The 14,769-nt window shown below is 40.6% G+C and overlaps 1 protein-coding gene across 6 annotated transcripts in view; it reads right to left on the bottom strand.

The window, feature by feature from the left end:
- Positions 1-14,769, bottom strand: part of Fars2 (phenylalanyl-tRNA synthetase 2, mitochondrial) — a 393,632-nt gene that overhangs the window by 84,484 nt on the left and 294,379 nt on the right. Inside the window, exon 9 of one of the 6 annotated variants that reach the window (XM_090356420.1) lies at positions 10,858-12,046. The exons of the other annotated variants lie outside the window; for them this stretch is intronic. The gene's annotated coding sequence lies outside the window, so the exon portion shown is untranslated. Of the gene's footprint in view, positions 1-10,857; positions 12,047-14,769 lie in introns of those variants that run through there. 6 annotated transcript variants of the gene reach the window in all.

Below are 14,769 nucleotides of genomic sequence, written 5' to 3'. Positions count from 1 at the left end.
TGCAGTTTTCAGCAAGAATGAATACCCTTGGCCACTATCAAGAAATCTAGTAACAACAGATGCTGGAGGGGATGTGGACAGGAGGGATCACTATTACACTATTGTAAACTTCTCAACCACTATGGAAAGCAGTATGGCAATTCCTCAAAAGACTAAACATAGAGCTCCCCTATGACCCAGCAATTCTACTCCTTGGCAGTTACACAAATGTCCAGAAACAGGGACATACTAAAGCCACTAGCACAATGATGTTCATTGCAGCACTATTTACCATAGCAAAGATATGGAACCAAACCAACTCAGATGACCCTCAGTGGATAACTGGATCAAGAATCTGAGGTACTTATACACAATGGACTTCTATGCTATCATCAGAAAGAATGTCATCACCCCAATCATAAGGAAATGGAAAGACTTGGAAAAACATCATATTAAGTGAAGTAAGCTAGACCCAAAGGAACATAGGCTCAATGGTTTCCCTCATTTGTAATAATTAGTACACATCTAGAACTCTCCTAGCAGAGGGTTACAATAGCTCAAAACTTAGGTACATAAGGTCATATAGGATGAGACTAAATGAGAGGATCACTAGGATATGGAAACAAGAGCTTTATCTTATGTAATTTTTATTCTGAATGCACTATGTTATTTCTCTTCTGTTTTTTTGCCCTTATGGTTAACCTCATACTGTTACTGTATCTGACTTTTTAACCTGGTATATTTCATATACATTTATTTATTTACTTGAAATAGGAAAGGGAAGGGGGAAAACAAGATGATTAGGAGGGAGTAGATGGAGGGAAATGGGGACAAAAACATGAGAAGGGGTATTAATGTGTGAGAAGTAATGTACCTACTACCAGGCGAATGTAATTATAATCCCTCTATATATTACCCTGACAATGAAAAATAAAAAAAGTTTTTGCAAATAGGGCCGAGAGCATGGCCTAGTGGTAGAGTATTTGCTTAGCATGCACATAGTCCTAGGTTGGATTCCTCAGTTCCACATACGCAGAAAAAGCTGTAAGTGGTACTGTGGCTCAAGTAGCAGAGTACTAGGCTTGATAAAAGTCCAAGGACAGTAGCAAAGCCCTGAGTTCAAGCCCCAGGACTGGCCAAAAAAAGTGCAATTAAAAAAGATTTCTCGGGCTGGGAGTTTGGCCTAGTGGTAGAGTGCTTGCCTAGCATGCATAAAGACCTGGGTTCAATTCCTCGGTGCCACATACATAGAAAAAATCTGGAAGTGGTGCCGAGGCTCAAGTGGTAGAGCTCTAGCCTTGAGAAAGTCCAAGGACAGTGCTCAGGCCCTGAGCTCAAGCCCAGGACTGGCAAGAAAAAAAAAAAAAAAGATTTCTCAATAAACTAAAGATACAACTACCCTGTGATCCAACAATATCACTCTTGGGCATTTATCAAAAAAATTAAAATTCAGTACACAGTAAAGCCACTTGCACAACCACACTGACTGCTACACTATTCACTATAGCCAAAGTATGGAAACATCTCAGATGACCCTCAATGGGCAAACAGATCAAGAAAACATGATGAAGAAAAGCATGGATGCTTTTGTTTTTGTTTTGTTTTTTTTTTTCGCCAGTCCTGGGCTTGAGCTCAAGGCCTGAACACTATCCTTGGACTTTCTCAAGGCTAGAGCTCTACCACTTGAGCCTCAGAACCATTTCCGGCTTTTTTCTATGTATGTGGTACTGAGGAATTGAACCCGGGTCTTCTTGCATGCTAGGCAAGCACTCTACCACTAGGCCAAACTCCCGGCCGCTTTTGCTTTTTTTCACTTGGACTTGACTCTGGAGCTCACATGAAGCTGAGATGACAGGAAGGGCAAGATTTGGGAATACTAGAGTCATGACTATAATATTAATGTATCAGCCACAATAGTATCCTGAGACCAGGATAAAGGAGGGCAAGGTAGGCCCAGCTGCTGACAAATAGCCAGGAAGTCTCTCCTCAGCAAAAGAGAAGGAAAAATCACGAAGTGCAAAAATTATTTTCATTTGCTTCATGGCTTCCCTCATTTGTAATAATTAATACACATCTAAGATTCTCCTAGTAGAGAATCACAATACATCAAAACCTTTGTACATATGGTCATACAGGATGATTCTAAACCAAATGAACTCTGAGATACAGAAACAAGAGGTTTATCTTTGTGATTGTTGTTTTTAATGTACTATGTGAAGTTATTTCTTTTCTTTTTTTCCACTTAAGGTTAATTGCATATGGTTATTGTATCTGATTTTTGTTACCTGGTATACTGTACATACACTTATTTGTTTATTTGAAACAGGGAAGGGAAAGGGGAAAATAAGATGATTGGGGGGTGTAGGGGAGAGGGAAAGGTGGACAAAAACATGAGAAGGGGTATCAGGGTTCAAGAAGAAATGTGCCCATTACCTGAGGAATGTAAATGTAATCTCTCTATACATTATCCAGACAATAAAATACAATAAAAATATTTTGTTACTTTAAATAGTTGTACAAAGAGGGTTCAATTGCAAAATTTCTTAGAATTAAATTTACCTGTACTTTGAGGCTTGACTATTTTATTTATATGATTTTCTGTGTCAGTATTGAAGTTTCAACTCAAGGCCTTGAACTCATATGACTTTTTACTCATGCCTGTCACTCCACTCTTGAGTCACACATCAATTTCTAGCTTTTTGCTGGTTAACTGGAGATAAGAGTGTCCCAGATGTTATTTCTTGGGCTGACCTTGAACTGCAATCTTCAGATCTCACCTTCCTGAATAACTAGGATTATGAGTGTGAGCCACTGGCACCATACTCATACTTTTTTTGTTTAATTCCAATTCATTAATACAAGAAAAATGAAAATGTGTTCTTGTAAATAGTATGACCCAGAGACAGTAAGGATTTAGTATCTCATGAAAGTGGAATGTATATATTCTTCACAAATGGTTTTATATCGTGAAGTAATAGACCGAAAATGTATGAACATAACGTGCAGTGACTGACATGCTATGACTTGTTTCTCAAAGGATCTGTTGATGGACACCACGTGTATCACATTGGAGAACTCACAAAGAGATGGAAATGCTACTTACTAGAGATTCCTGTTTGGTTTTAAGAAAACAACGCTTTCTTATCCCAGGATTCTTTTCTTAGGAGAAAAGGAACAGACATTTCTTTGTGTTTCCAGGCCCTGAGTAAGGTATCTTACTAGAATATAACCACCTTGAAAACTTGTTATCACTGTGTGAAAACACCTGAGGCCCAGGGAAATTAACCCAATCAAGGTTTCATATAGATGAAGCAAGACCAGAATTCAAACTTGGATATGTCTTCAAAGCCACCCATCTGTGCCTGAGCTGTTTCTACATAAATAACAACAGATGAAATGTTTTATCTGAATCAAGCAGTGAAAAACATCCAAAAAAATCAGTCTACTTAAACACATTTTAGGCATCTTCTTCCCACTGGGTTCCCTGGCTGTTTTACTGACATGACAATTGGTCAGCTCCCTCTGTGTCCTGTGTTCATCTGGAGAACCCTAACACTGTCCTGGGTGTCATCTGAGGTACAATACTATTTATGCTATCTGTTGCTATACAAAAGTGAAGTGATATATTTGCTTCTATTGCTGCTTATTAAAACATTTCAACAGATTGTTGTTCTTAATGTATGATGTGCAGTTATTTCTTTCCTCTCTCTCTTTTTTCCACTTATGGTTAATCTCATGTGGTTATTGTACCTGAATTTGTTACCTGGTATACTGTATATACACTTACTTGTTTATTTGAAATCAGGAAGGGAAGGGGGAAAACAAAATGACTGGGAGGGAAAGGGGTACAAAAACATGAGAATGGGTATCAAGGTTTGAGAAGTAATGCACCCACTGTCTGAACAAATGTAACTGTAAGCCCTCTAAACATTATCCTGACAACAAAATACAATTAAAAAATATTTCAAACAGAAAAGAAACTGCACATTATATAAACAAGTAATCACTGTTTAGACGTAAAATTCAACAGAATTGAAACTATAGAACCCAAGATTTGCAAAGGCAAATCTACAAACCTCTCATCAATTTCCCTACCTGCTGCTTACTGTAGGTGTACAGAGACTTCTGAGGGAGCCAGGAAGGGGAATAGCAAGGAGGAGTGCTGTGACAATGGACATTACAGGAACAAGGGCTAGGAAAGAATCAGGTGGGAGATTGTGGGACACTCAGCAGCTCAGGAAACCCACATACCGCAACTACCTTCTACATTAGCACTAGAAAGTGTTTCTCATGTTCAAAGAGTCAGTCACCAGGAGCCAAAATATTTTGAGAGGAAACAGCATCTGTCTTTCCCAACCCATGGCAGTTAAGGTGAATTTGCCCATTGCACACACTGCCAGAAAGAAACATTGCCTGGAAGTTGCCAGTATCTCTACCTTACTGGCTGTTTCCTCATCTTGTTGAATGACAGATTTTAGAAACACAGTTTTAAAGTTTGTCATACTCTGATATTCTGTGATGCTATGAATGAATTTAGCTGCTGGCTCTACATTTGGTATTTTGTAGGGCTTTTGTTTTGTTTTTAAGGGTTTATTTGTAATGCCAAGTCATATTTTTTCTTTCCTAAATTGTAATTTTGTTGGAAATGATCCTCATGACATTTGAATTATTTTGTGTCTTTGTCTGTCTTTGCATTGTCAGTGTCTAGCACTGTGTATGCCAGGTACATAGTAACCTGTTATATGCTAACTGTTCACTAAGTTGGTCTGTTTCTCTTTACAACTTGCATGTTTCCTGGAGCTCTGGTGCTATAGAAAAGAGGTCTCAATACTGTTTTTGTACAACCAGGCTGGCTGGTCTCCTGATGTGAATTTATGAGAGGTGCCTAGGTGATGTCTCTTCTAACTCAAAGCACATTTGACATACTGCATTGGTCACTGACTAGCAAATGTTTGTATCTTGCTCTGTATAAACAGCAAAGCAAATAAACAAAGATATGATAACTTAATTGTATTCATTTTCAGCAAGAAATAGGCATAAATATTCTTAGTTAAGTCACCATTTTCTTTTTGTACAACCCACCTATCTTAGTAGACCAGCACAAGTAGAAAAGAACCAGTATGGCAGGTAAGTTTAATGAAATGAAGAAAGCACTGTAGCTTTTCAAGTATGGTACCCTAGACTTTTTGTGACCATGAACTTCTCCTTTCCTCCATCTAGATTCTACTATATAGGTCACTATATACCTTCTGGAGCTACCTTCTCTCCAAACCTCTGTTGACATTTAGACACAACATCAGCTATGCCAGAGAGAGGAAACAGGAAGCTGTCACCTGCTGCCATGTGGCTAGGCAGTGATTGGCCTTTCATTTACCCACTTGAGATCTAGGATCATGTTGTGAAAAAATGAAAAAGAAAACAGTAAATAATGAAAACTCAAAGGAAAACCCTTTTAAAAAAGACAGAGGCATAATTTCTGTTATCTTCCTAAATGCCTAAATGCATTTTACCTCCTCAGGTTTACAGAAACTATTTATTATGTACTTTTTTGTTCCTAGTCACGACATAACCACTCTAAGAAATTTGGTTTTGGCTTAGCCTGCCCATGAGGGAAAAAGGAATGTAATGAAACTACAAAGCTTATTGCCTTCTTAGTAGCAGCCAGGTAATAGCTGCACTTATTCCTTTACTTTTGTGTCTCAACAGTGTCCTCTCCATGATCTTCAGAAGGATATGAGTACTGAGTTTCTAAGAAATCATTTCCATTTTAAAGACAAATTTATTATGGCCCTGAATGCTTGCCTAGTCAGCATTCTGTGCCCCACAGGCTCAAACACAGTAGTCATGCTTGTCCTGGTTATTCAGAAGGCACAGATTTGAGGGTCATGGTTCAAAGCCATCCTAAGCAGACAAAATCATAAGACTCTTATCCCTAATTAACCAGAAAAAAGCTGGAAGTAGAGCTATGGCTCAAGTGGAAGAACAGCAGCCCTGAGCAAAAAAACTAAGGGATGGTGCCCAGGCCCTAAGTTCAATCCCCAGTATGGTCATAAAAAAATTAAAAAAGTAAAAAGACAAATCCTGATGGGCTTAAGGAGCCATGGCTTGTACACACCAACATATCCACCATGCTATGTCTTCTTCTGAGCCACTAATCAGCTGAGAGTTTCCAGATGCCAGGAGTAGAGTCTCTAAGAAGACCCAACAGAATCCCAACTGGATGAATCTTGGGGACATCTTCAGGACAACAGCCTGGGTGACCATCTGGCTGTTTAAGCACATTCAATGATGGGTACCTGATCCCTCACAAACGGCACCTTCCTTAGAAAGCTTTCTATGGAATGGAAAGTAATCTCTTATGGGACTGGGGATTGCCCAGGCTGTGGGCCATCTAAAGCCTGTGAAATCATTTGGTACCTGATAGGTCGTTCATTTAAGCTCCTCACATGCTTTTAATTGGCTGCTTGGGGATGTCTGCCTGTATTAATAATCTTGTATGGCCTGGGAATGATGCTATATTCAAATACATTTTTGGCACTAGTTCCCTTTCTTCCTGCTGGTATTAGTCCTGGCCCTGAAACAACAAGCAGACTAGGCAGGTACTGTGACTCATGCTTGCAATCTTAGCTGCTCAGGAGTTTGAGATCTGAGAATTTTGGTTTGAAACCAGGCTGGACAGGAAAGTGCATGATATTCTTATCTCCAAGTAACCAGCAAAATGATCGAAGTAGAGATGTGGTTCAGGTGTTAGAGCAACAGCCTTGAGTAAATGTTAAGGGGATTGAATTCAACCCCCAGAAACAACAACAGAAATCCAAGCAGACATCCTCATAACGAATTCTCTCCCTCTCTCTCCCCCACCTCTCTCTCTCTGTCTCGCCAGTTGTGGGGCTTGAACTCAGGGCCTGAGCACTGTCCTTGGACTTTTCTCAAGGCTAGAGCTCTACCCTTGAGCCACAGCACCACTCCAGCTTTTTTCTATGTATGTGGTGTCAAGGAATTGAACCCGGGTCTTCGTGCATGCTAGGCAAGCACTCTACCACTAGGCCAAACTCCCAGCCCACAAATTGTCTCTTTAAAGAAACAAACAAAAAGAAAACAAAGCCAAGACAAACAAAACAAACCTTGCATCATGGTGTAAGAAAGGACACAGGAAACTAAGACTCAGAAGAAGCAAATTATTAAGGAAATGGTATCTGATTCTGAAGAGAAGTGAGGTTACTCTTTCACCCCTTCTTCGTCCTTGTGCACTAGAGCTGTTAGGAATCTAAAGGGATCTGTTCTAAAACCCCTCTGTGAGGAAGCTTTCACAATGTCCAGAGATACCTGAGATGAGGCCCCATAATCAACACATGAAATTCTACAAGGAACAGGCAAATCTGGAACCAACCATAAATAGAATATTTGCAGTGGCAGAATTATTGCTGTTGACAAGAAGCTTTTTCATGAATCAATTATTCACTGAAAGTAGAGTGGAGGAAATCAAGGGAAGTCAATATTGGGATCCGGAAATGGCCAGGAAATCAGGAAAGATGTGGGCAGATGTCCCAGGTCTGGAAGCCCCCATGGCAGGGTGAGAAGGCCTTGTTCTCCAGCCCTTGGGGTCTCTTGGACCCCGAGCCTCAGTGTAGCCTGGGTACTTAGAGGGCATTTCCTCTGTGGGACTGAGGGGTGGGTCCATTTGACTCTCAGCCATGCAGATTGTCTTTGACTTCCACCTTTCTACTCTTCAGACACAGGGGAACTCCTATTTTCAGCATAAAATTTCAGGAAACTTAAGAGTGAATTGACACAAGAGACATTAACTTTTCTGTTTCTAAAAGGAAAAAAAAAAGTTTTCCTTTCTCTTTAAAACCCCAAAGCTGCTACTTATTTTGTGTTCAGATTGCTTTTCCATGGCCAAACTGCCAGCAAAGGGGTAGAGTTCAAGGGACTAAGGATGTGGCAGTAGAGAAGGGAATAAGAGGGGCTCAGGGGTAAAGGAAGGAAGAAAAGAGACTGAAGCCAGAGGGGAAAAGAGGGTAGCTGAGGGCTGAGGGCGAACAGAAGGGCAGAGGGGTGCTGAGGGGGCACAGTGTGGCTAAGGAGGGGCAGGGGAGCTAAGGAGTATTGAGAGAGCCTAGGAGAGGCTGAGAGGAACAGAGGGAAAGGGAAGAAAGAGAAAAATGGAAGGTCAGAGGGAAAAGAGGAAAGCAGGAGGAACAGAAGAGGAAAAGGGGGCTTAGGAGGGAGGAGGACCAGAGGGTTGGAAGAGAGCAAAGGAATACAGAGCACAGGTAGCTCAAAGGGGCTGAGGAGAGTGGAGGATAAGATGAGGAAGGCAAGGTCTACAGGCTTTCCACAGAGTCATCATTGGTAGGATCATCAAAATGCTCACTGGCAGCATGGGGACAGTCTGCCCTTTGTACTTGCAGTAGCAAGCCTACATGGCCTAGGAGCTAACAGTGCTGGAGCAATGATCCCTGGGTGTTTACTGGGGAGGGCTGGGCCAACTCAGTTCCATGTCTATATCGCTCCTCTCAACCCATTTCAGACATCTTCGCAGTCCCTTTATCAGGGTTTGCCTCATCTCTCCTGCCACTGGGAAAAAGCTTCTGAGTAGCTGGGCTGGGAGGAATACCACGTTTGCCTCGCACCCTGCTACCACTTGTTCCTCACCAGCTTCTGCCTTTCTTAAGCTTTCTCGCATCCCTCCTCTCCTCTCTTCTAAGCACTCCAGTTCTCTCCACTGGAGTGCACTGCCTCTGCTCTCAGAGAAATATTCTCTGAGTTGTTAGTGACACTAGATGCTAGAAAAGGCTATCCACTGGGTGCCAATGACAATGCCAGAGCTCTCCAATTCAGCTAGCGTGGAGTGGCTTTGAGTAAGGCTGCTTGTCCACAGCAATCGATTCCATCTGAAGGAATAGAGGAAGAATATGGTTTTTTGAAAGTTTAGTCATTTGAATCCAATGCTAAATGGCCTAAAATGGCTGCAAAATAAAATGTTTTTATCTGTACCAAGCTGGCTAAAGACACACCCTACACTAAAGCACTATTCAATTCCTTATTAGGGGAGGGGATGTTTCTATGAAAGGATTAAATACTAATTATTGCATATGTGGCAGAAGATAAGCAAATTTTCACATACCATACAGTCTTACTATTGTGTACCATATTACTTTAGGCATGTGAAGAACTAGGTGTAAAAGAACCCACTTTTAGAGCTGCATCTGGCTAAAACAAAGTGTTTCCTAAATTAAATGCCAACAAGTGGAATAGCGGAGGATACCAGACTTTGAAGCATCATCACTTCCTATAAGCTGATATAACAGGATTTATTAAGTGCTTATTATGCACTAAGCATCATTCTAAGAGCCGGATGTAAATTAACTCATTTAATCCCTATAATCCTCACATGAGATGAGGAGGAAAATCTCTCTATTTGGTAGAGAAGGATATTTGAGCACAAAGAAGTCACAAACCACTCAGGGTTATAAAGAACAAGCCAGAGGCAGACTCAGAACTCAAATCAAACCAAGGCAACATAACCCGAGAATCTTCCCTCTGACCATTACACAAGAAAAATGGCTATTTAACCTCATTTTCTTAGATAACTATAGTTCTGATACCTGGAGGAGAATTACAACTCCACACATCTGGATGGAGAGACACCTATTCTTGAATTAGTTCACAAGGTAAAAGCCAACAACGGGTGTAACCTGGGTAAGCAACGCTCCCTCAACCAGGTACCAGAAGGCCAATGCCAGGGCAATGGGAAGCTTTGGAAATGACCATGTGGTGATCTCTTCAATGTTGCTGTTGGAGTAGCTTTAACATATTGATAGCACAGGGGTGTTATAAGGGTGACTGTCAGATTTCATAAACTACATGTTGCCACTAGCAGGGAAGTCCCTATAAAGCTAAAGTAATAATATGCATATAAGACAGAAATAATAATATTGTTTGCAGTATGCTGTGGGGATAGGGAAAATATAACAAATAAAAAGTAATAAAAGGGCTGATAGAGATTAGAAGTGGCCTGAAAAAAGCTTTATGAACTAAAAAAAAAATAGGTAGCTAGAAGAAGTCCATGAAAATCACAATGGCTTATTTAGATCTGTGTTGAAGATATGCTCAAGAAGAAAATCTACGCAAACTAATAAGAATGTTTCTCCTTTCCTTTTTAATTTATTGTAAAAGATATTTGCGCCTAATTGAACAAGATGACTCCTGAAGAGGTTAGTTCAATACAACCTTTCCTAGTAAAAGAATTTTGAGATGAATAAGAGCCACCAGACAGCATGGAAAAACAAGTGGTAGAAACTCATCCCCACCCCCTGTCACCAGCACCCATATCCAGTGCTGGCCTTTACACTACTGTGCTTCTCTGTTCAGCCCATATCTCCATCAAAGGTTCTCTAATACTAAAACAACTCCTCTTTGCACTGTGATCCAGTCTCCTGTTCATTAATATTCAGGAGAATCCTTGTACTTACTTCCCAGAGAGAACACAAGCTCTGCAGCGGATTCTAAGGCCTTTTGACTGCCTAATGGAGAGGCTTGCAGCATATGGGCCACCCTGTTCTGTCTGCCTACCCTTCAAGCTCTCCTTTGTCTTTGGATATAGAGATGTCATGCTCCCTCAGGAAGGCTGCACCATGTCCATCAACCCTCCCACGAAGTCAGCCTCTCCTACTCTCACCTGCTGATTCTCCTGTTTCAGTCTTCTAAGTGCTGGGATTACAGGCTATGTGCTTTCACTTTTAAACACACTAAAGTTTATGTTCTCCCCTCCCTCGTGCCCCCCCCCCCATTTGTGCATGTGCGTGTGTGTACTGGAGCTTACCTCTCCCCTCCCCTCCTCTTTCCCTCTTCCTCCTTACCACTCCCCCCCCCCCCAGGGTTTGGACTCAGGGCCCAAGAACTGTTATTCAACTTTTTTTTCCCTCCAAGGCTAGCATTCTACTACTTAAGCCACAGTTCCACTTACAGTTTTTTTGGCAGTTAATTTGAGATAAGAATTGCACAGACCTTCCTGCCTGGGCTGGCTTTGAACCTCACTCCTCAGTTCTCAGCTCCCTAAAGAGTCTGGATTACAGGTGTAAACAATTTGCACTTCTCTTGAGTGGACACTCACTTCCTCCATTTCCTCTCCTCCACTTTTTTTCTAGTCCACTCTAATTTTGCTTTCACCTCTTCAACAATGATCATTTCCAAGTTCCATCACTGATCACCATCATAAAGCTAAACACAATGGCTTTCTCTTCACTATGACATTAATCAGGAGTAGAATTGCTGGGTCATAGGGGAGCTCTATGTTTATTCTTTGAGGAACTGTCATATTGCTTTCCATAGTGGTTGAAAAAGTTTATACTTCCACCAAAAGTGCCAAATACTTAAAACTATTATCTCCAATTACCCAGCAAAAAGCGAGAAGTAGAGGGATAAGTCAAAGTGGTAGAAAGTAGAGGGATAAGTCAAAGTGGTAGAATGTCATCAGTAAACAAGAAAGCCCAGGGAGAACAAAGCAAATGTAGTTCACCTTACTTACAACTGTGTAGAGGGACAAGCGGAAGTAGTATTTACTAAGTCTTTTTTTTTTTTTGGTTGGTTGTAGGACTTGAACTCTGGGCCTGGATGCTGTCCCTGAGCTCCTCAGCTCAAGGCTACTTGAACCACAGTTCCACATCTGGTTTTCTGGTGGTTAATTGGCGATAACTGTCTCACAGACTTTTTAGTGCCCAGGCTGGCTTTGAACCAAGATCCTCAGATCTCAGCCTCTTGAGTAGCTAGGATTACAGGCATGAGCCACCATGCCCAGCTTTTACTAAGTGTTTTTCACTATTCCTGTTCCAGTGAAGAGGCATGAACAAGTGAAGGGACTAGAAACCGGAAGACAATTCTGTAATGAGCTTGCTCAATTGTGATTTCCTCAAAGGATGGCAGGGCCTTTTTATTTGTCCTTGAGCAGAAATGTAAGCTCTCTTCTATTCTTCCTTAGTTCCCAATTGAGTAGAAGTCTAGTCCCAGCTCTTGCATTAACTTCTTGTATTAGTCTTATCAGGAAAAGGCTTGATTCTCTGGACTAAAAAGGAGATAGTAGGAATAAGTAATTTTATAGATCTTTCTCCTGGCTCTAATACTGGATGAATCCATAATTAGCCATGTGAATAAGCAGAGAAAAGCTGGAGCAATTACATTAATCACAATGGATAGACTTAAAGAAAACTACACATTTTTAATCATTTCAGGCATTGCTAGTAAGGATCATGAAGAATAAGAACATCTGATCCCATACATGTACATTTCACTGAAGTCCCTGATACATTTCAAAGTGCTATCAGCAAGAATCAGGAAACTTTGCAATTTAGGAACAGCACTGTTGGGTCATTTGACAGTAGAGGAGACAGTAATTCAAATAAAATATAAAGAAAATCAGCAATTGGTTATATCAAATATTCAAACATATATCAAGTATTTATCTTTTTGAAAATTTCTTTTTTTTTTTTTTGGTAAGTTGTGGTATTTGAACTCTGTGTCTGGGTGCTGTCCCTGAGCTCTTTCAGCTCAAGGATACTGCCCTACCCCTTGAGCCATAGTGCCACAACTGGTTTTCTGGTGATTAATTGAAGATAAGAGTCTCATGGACTTTTTAGTGCCCAGGCTGGCTTTGAACCTCAATCCTCAGATCTCAGTCTCCTGAGTAGCTAGGATTATAGGCATGAGCCACCATGCCCGGCATCTTTTTGAATATTCCATTTTGTTCGTTTCTTTTCTTTTCTTTTTTTTTTTCCAGTCCTGGGCCTTGAACTCAGGGCCTGAGCACTGTCCTTGGGCTTTCTCAAGACTAGAGTTCTACCACTTGAGCCAAGGCACCATTTCTGACTTTTTTCTATGTATGTGGTACCGAGAAACTAAATCTAGGTCTTCCTGCATGCTAGGCAAACACTCTACTACTAGGCCAAACTCCCGGCCCTCTTTGAAAATTTCTATGACAGAAATCCAGCTATTATGTATTTGTTTTTTTTTTTTACTAATGATCTTCTCATATTGGAAAAATTTAGCTTTTATTTTGCTTTCTGTGGAGTTTCTGGTGGTACTAAGTTTTGGATTCAGGACTTCATGCTTGCAAAGCAAGCATTCTACTGCCAAGCACTCCTCCATCAGAAAATTTCAGATCCTCCAGTTAACACAGTAAGTACCATTGTGACTGTGGACATAACTGTACACTATACATGTTGTACACTACACGTTTTCTTAAAGACGGAGAGTACATAGAGTACTACAGTTAATGTGGCCACTGCTAAGACAACTTATTCCTGAACAATTTTAAAGAACAAATTTTTTTTTTTTTTTTTTGCCAGTCCTGGGCTTGAGCTCAGGGCCTGAGCACTGTCCTTGGACTTTCTCAAGGCTAGCGCTCTACCACATGAGCCTCAGCACCACTTCTGGCTTTTTTCTATGTATGTGGTACCGAGGAATCGAACCCGGCTCTTCATGCATGCTAGGCAAGCACTTTAACTACTAGGCCAAACTCCCGGCCAAGAACAAATTTTTTAAAATGTCTTCATTTATGACAGGTTGGGTAAACTAATTATTTTGGAAATTTGGTCTATAATTGCTGAGAGACAAAGAAGGGGAAAAGAGACAGCTGTCTTTTAAAAATGTTTAATTAGCCAAAGGGTCTGCATCGATTTTCTGTTTAGCTCTAGTGACACTTCTCTCTCATTGGTGATGTCATGGATTTGTCAGGGACCTCAGACACTGCTAGCACCAGCACCCAGTCAAACAACTGTACTACCTTGCTCAGTGTTAGAGCTACGCATGCGCATAGGAAAACACTGAAAACAAGGTCAAATCAGCAAACAAAAGGTAGTTTGTCTTTGATCCATGCTGTTTTCTGTACATCCATGAAATTGAGTGTTTTTCCAGTGATGTGTCCTAGGTATGTGTCCCCAGACACATCCTAAGTATACACAGATGCTGAATGGAAGATAAGAGTGAATGGAGGCTGAGAATGTCTTAATTTTGTGATTCTAATAGCACAAATTCCTGATATTCAATTCATTTCTACCTTTTTCTTGACCCCAGAGGAGAGATCTCTCCTTCTCTGAATTGTGCTGCCGCCACTTGCTTCCATTATTGTCCTCTCCAAAATGAATTGTATAAAGACAAGGGCTAAGCATGTCTTAAAACTGAATCCACAACAGCTGGCCCAAAGGCTTCCAAATAGCAGGTGCTCAGTAAATATTAATGCATCTGAATCAGTAAAATAGCTTTTCTTGTGTGAAAAATTAATAATGAAATTCCTTTCTGTATAACTCACATGAGCTAAGAAAGAAAAACACAGAACCCCTCCCCCCATCTATTTTGGAGCAGTAGTATTTGCTTAATAAAAAAAGAGCAGAAGATTGTAGTATATCAGTATTCTCTTCAAAAAATAAACTCATAATTTGTCTATAATAGGAAGAAGTAAAGGGTGACCATTCTTAATTCATAAAAGTAAAATAATTGTGTGCTGACTGTTTATGTCTATAATTCTAACTATTCTGAAACTAATATTGAGAGGTCATGGTATGAGGTAAGCCCAAGCAGAAGACTCTTTCTCAATGGACAGGATATGAAGGTGCATACTTCCATCCCAGCAGGTATGGGAATCCTGAAATAGGTGAATTGTGGTTAAGATGAATGCAGGAATCAAAGTCTGATCTCAAGAAGAGCCAGTGCAAGAAAAGTGTGAGAGGTATAGATGAGTGGTGGATAGCTAGTACTGAAAAAAAAATTCAAAATGTTCCAAAATATGTTGAG

The sequence above is a fragment of the Megascapheus bottae genome, chromosome 22 (assembly GCF_031878675.1).
Source record: "Megascapheus bottae isolate mThoBot1 chromosome 22, mThoBot2.hap1, whole genome shotgun sequence".
NCBI classification, from domain to species: domain Eukaryota; kingdom Metazoa; phylum Chordata; class Mammalia; order Rodentia; family Geomyidae; genus Megascapheus; species Megascapheus bottae.
This window is presented reverse-complemented; position numbering and strand designations above follow the sequence as displayed.